The 5,091-nt window shown below is 39.8% G+C and overlaps 1 pseudogene; it reads left to right on the forward strand.

Annotated features, from left to right (window-relative positions):
- Nucleotides 1-2,330: 2,330 nt before the first annotated feature.
- On the forward strand, nucleotides 2,331-3,341 carry LOC101826196 (annotated as a pseudogene).
- The last annotated feature ends 1,750 nt before the right edge of the window (nucleotides 3,342-5,091 follow it).

Consider the following 5,091-nt stretch of genomic DNA (forward strand, 5'->3'; position numbering starts at 1 on the left):
CCCTTCTAGTTGCCTGGCTTCTATCTGTGTCTAGTTTCAGGACGTGAAGCAAAAGATGTGAAGCTGAAATCTGCATGTAAGAGACAACCTATAGCATGTATCTTTCTGGGCCTGAGTTATTTCACTCAGTGTACTGTTTTCCAGTTTCATCCATCTACCTGCAAATTCATTTTACATTACTTCTAAGTAACATTTCCTTGTGAATGAGCACCACATTATTCTTAGTAGTTCATCTATTGATGAACATCTAGGTTGATTCCATTCCCTATCTATTGTGAACAGAGAACTAATGAAAAGTGAAATTACTGCAGGCATCATTCAGAGACAGGTAGTAAGTAGAGCTCTATTTTTATACGCTAAGCTTGAAGCTGGTATGTTGTTAATGGCCTCACCAGGTAAAAGAAGCAAGAGAAATTTTGATACAAAATTCTCTTTGCTGGGAAAATACCAATTTAAATGTAGATAAGTGGATATACAGAGAGAAAGGGAGATATTTTAAGTTGTTATCATTTAGGCAACAACAAGAATTCCAAACATCTGGTATTTGAGGCTTTTTAGTATTGTTAAGTTTGTCAGGAAAGTGTACACTAGTGATTGGTCCTAATGACCACCAACCTTGTTTGCTCTCCCTTTCATCTTATAAACTGGGTTTTGTAAGAGTTCAGAAGCTTCTTTTTCCTTTTAGTCTTAAATTTCAGTTTAAGTCAAGCCAAACATTCTACCTTACCCTTTTCCTCCTTTTCATCTTATACCTGAAAATGAACTAATCTACTTTGTTGTTGAGGACACTTGAGAAATTTGACCCATAGAAAGAAATAGAGCCTATCACTTTCAACAAATTGTGTTCTTTCTGAGTCTCCAAACCACACATAGACCTATGAGTCTTTACAAAGGCAGAAAAGAATGTCTATAATTGTCTCAGCACATTCTCTGGGGGAGAGGGAAGATGAGAACGGAGACTGGAATAATCTCCAAGTACATGACCATTGTTTGGCTTTGACTCTGCCAAGTACTACCCTAAGCTCTTTGTATATAGTATTTTGTTCTTTACAGTGTAAGAACCATGGTAGCCTTCCTTTTGTAGATATTAAATCGAAGTACTAAGACTCAGCAATCTAATGTCACATAGTAGGAAAGGGGGTAAGCTAGGATTATAAAAGGGTCATTTGTGGAGGGATCAAGGAAGTAAGACGCTGTGTCACTCTGATTATCATCTGCAGGTTATGTTCTGTATCCATACGTTTCTGTCATGCGTAGTAAAACCCTCCATTTCATAGAAGTAGGAATAACCAGACATTTTGACCCACTGAAGATAAGCCTTTACATGTATTTAAACGTTTTGATTTCTACTGTTTTATTTTCTCCCATTTTATTATCTTTTTTTCTAGATTTTCAAGTAGGGAAATTCAGAGGTTCCCTGTGAGTAGAATATACTGTGAGATGTGTGTTTGCTGAGGTGGTTCTATAAAGAGCCAGCTTTTGTTTAACACCAATGTTTAAACCTCCATGTATGCTTCCAGAATTGTGCATAGCTAATTAGTTATTATACTTACTCTTGTTCTGTGCCACCAAGAGACACTGTCCTGTGGGACTGACTCACTTTGGAAACAACTTTGAAGGGAAGCGATATCTTTACCAACTTTGTTTTTACACTTTTCTCTCCTGATAAACTTGCTCTTTCAAATACTCTCTGAGGACAGCAGAAATTAATAGTAATGAGCTCATTTGGAAAGGAATGGGCTCGTGATCATTTTGGTTCTTTTCAGTCTGCTGCTGTTCATTTTATTTTAGGGAAGTTTGCTGAGACAAGATGCTGAGTACAGCAAGGTGATTTTCACTAAAATAAACTATCGAATTTGGTAAGACTCTGGAACAAAAAAGTGAGAACGACAATTGCCTCTAAAGTATGGAATTGTTATTTCCTAGTAAAAAAAGAGAACAGTAGGTATATGTGACTTCTAAGCGACAAACATGTGCATTTCTAACTTCATTTGTAAATCTGCCAAGTCTCCCAGCAGCTGTATTCATTACAGCCATCTGAGTGTTAATAGAATGAGTTCAAAAATGTCCTCAAAAACATGCATCATACTAAACTTTGAAAGGTTTTTATATCACCAGTCAGGAACTTTTTGATACTATGCATGGTAAATTTAGAATACTTTTACAGAGTAAAGTTTGTGGAGAATTTTATTCCTTTTGTTTTTCACAAACTTATGGTAACAGGGTTTTGGTAATTTCTTTGCTTTTTTTTTTTTTTTGTAACTGTTTTTATGAAACGAAGGATTGGCTAAAGGCCGGAGTTCACGGCGCGGAGGCGGGGCGGGGGCAGCATGGCAGCCTCCTTGGGGCTCTGAGGAGCAGCCTCCCGTCTCTGGTATTGGAGTGGTCGGCAGCGGCCAGCGGCCAGGCTTGCAGCTGTGTGTTCTAGGTCAATGGCTTCTAAGACTCCGGTTGGGTTCATTGGACTGGGAAACATGGGGAATCCAATGGCGAAAAATCTCATAAAACATGGCTATCCACTCATTCTCTATGACGTGTTCCCTGATGCATGCAAAGAGTTTCAAGAGGCTAGTGAACAGGTAGAGTCTTCCCCAGAAGATGTAGCTGAAAAGGCGGACAGGATTATCACAATGCTGCCCACCAGTATGAATTCGGTAGAAGTTTATTCTGGAGCAAATGGGATTCTAAAAAAAGTGAAGAAAGGCTCATTATTAATAGATACCAGTACTATTGATCCTTCAGTTTCAAAACAATTGGCGAAAGAAGTAGAGAAAATGGGAGCTGTTTTCATGGATGCCCCTGTTTCTGGTGGTGTAGGAGCTGCTCAGTCTGGAAACCTTACATTTATGGTAGGAGGAGTTGAAGATGAATTTGCTGCTGCCCAAACATTGCTGGGGTGCATGGGTTCGAATGTGATATACTGTGGAGCTGTTGAGACTGGGCAGGCTGCAAAGATCTGCAACAACATGCTGTTGGCTATAAGTATGATTGGAACTGCTGAAGCTATGAATCTTGGAATCAGGTCAGGGCTTGACCCAAAATTGTTGGCTAAAATCCTGAATATGAGCTCAGGCCGGTGTTGGTCCAGTGACACATAATCCTGTACCTGGGGTGATGGATGGAGTCCCCTCATCTAATAACTATCAAGGTGGATTTGGAACAACACTCATGGTGAAGGTAAGGATCTGGGACTGGCTCAAGACTCTGTCTCCAGCACCAAGAGACCAATTCTTCTAGGAAGCCTGGCCCACCAGATATACAGGATGATGTGTGCCAAGGGTTACTCAAAGAAAGACTTCTCGTCTGTGTTCCAGTATCTGAGGGAGGAGGAGACCTTCTGATGTGCCCTCTGGACATGGACACTTGGGAACCAGACTCTGTCCTTCTCTCTCTAAGTGATGGGTTTAATCAAAGGTCATTTGTGTACTTTTGATCATCTACATTACAATAATCTCTGGGATTTCTTACCCAGTTTTAAACGATGCTGCTTTCATCTGTTTAGCAAATGTACCTGATGGTTTTCTCTAACTAGCTCAGTTGACCTTTTTAAAAGTTTTGATCCTTCAGCACCTTCAACAAAATTGAACACTTTGATCAGGATATTTTATTTACTCCACTGTGCAAATAAAACCAAATGCTTTGTCAACAAGATGGAATCCATGGTAAAAGGAAAGAAGTTGGTTACAAAGACAAATTAGAGGGAAGTTTGTCCTGTTAACCAAGTGGGGTTATCCCCTCGTTCCAGGTTACTGACTTGCTGTCTGGGATTGACAGGTAAAACAGCTTGTTGACAGTGTCTTCCTGCTTGGATTGTTACAGTGTCTTAGTGTGCTCCACCTGTTACAGCTTTCTACACTCAACACACTTGCTTCTGTATTTTCTTACTACATATTTTTGACTCCAGAACATCTTTAGACTGTTTCAGAGCCAATGATGATATTTCCTTTAGACAATTATTACATTGTTCTAACTATAGTCACATTATTTTGAATTTAAATAAATTTCTATGCTGGCAACAACAACAAAAAAATAAAATTGGCTACAAATCATATAAAGCTGACCATATCATGTAACATGCTCTCACTTTCAGTATATGCAGGTTTGAGAAGCTGATTCTCTGTTGTCTTGTTGGGAAGTGTAAGGAATGAAGGGAAGAGGAAGTAGTTTCTCCACATTTGATGGAGATTCCTTTGGGTGATCATCCCCATCTTAAGTCTGGCTTGCTGAGTCACCTGTGCAGTATAAGGTTGGAAGACCCTGGAAACAGCACTCCTCACTGGATTCTCTATTCATTGTGTGGCTTTGGTAATTTTCTTCACCTCTCTCACTTTGAAGAATAGAAACAGATACAGAATAACACCAGCAGCAGATAGTTATTATAACTGACAAACATGTGCAACACATGTAACTTAAATAAGTGTTAAGCATTTAGCATATTAACCAAAACACGTTGCTAAAATAATACAACCATCAGTTCATATGAAGGCTGAAGAAACTTACCATCAGTTGATTATTAAACATCTGGAAGCAAGGGTTTAATTGACCAGGCCTAGAAAAGACTTCAGACAGCACATCTGGGAGGCCACCTTGCATTCCCACAGCTGGCCCTCATAGGAACTTGGTAGGGTTCCTAGTTTGTCTTGCCTAGACAGGTAAAACAGAAAACAGACTGGAGACAGGTGGCCATGAGACCAATCATAAAATTTTTTACAATCTCAGAAAAATAGTCTAACAGCTTCTGGTTCTATCTGCTAGGGAAGGAAAACATTCTAAGGCCACCAATTGGGTCTGTGTGGGTGGGGGACTATTTACATCTGGCATGTGATTGCGAGGAAAGCAGTTCCAAAGTGTTAGAAGTCATGTCCAAGACGAATCTTGAAGTACCAAGTCTCAGATAGCACCTCATTTTTCAGTGCCCAGTGGACTGGCAACAGTGTGTAGAAACTGATTCTCAGGTGTTTGTTTTGCTCAGGCTCTTCAGAGAGGATTATTTTCAGATAGATTTCAATGGTTAAAATCTAGGTCATCCTACAATGGCTGCCTGCAGTCATCCTACAATAGCTGCCTGCAGGAGTTGTCCAGCCTAGACCA

Source organism: Mesocricetus auratus, unplaced genomic scaffold (genome assembly GCF_017639785.1).
Source record: "Mesocricetus auratus isolate SY011 unplaced genomic scaffold, BCM_Maur_2.0 Super-Scaffold_15014, whole genome shotgun sequence".
NCBI classification, from domain to species: domain Eukaryota; kingdom Metazoa; phylum Chordata; class Mammalia; order Rodentia; family Cricetidae; genus Mesocricetus; species Mesocricetus auratus.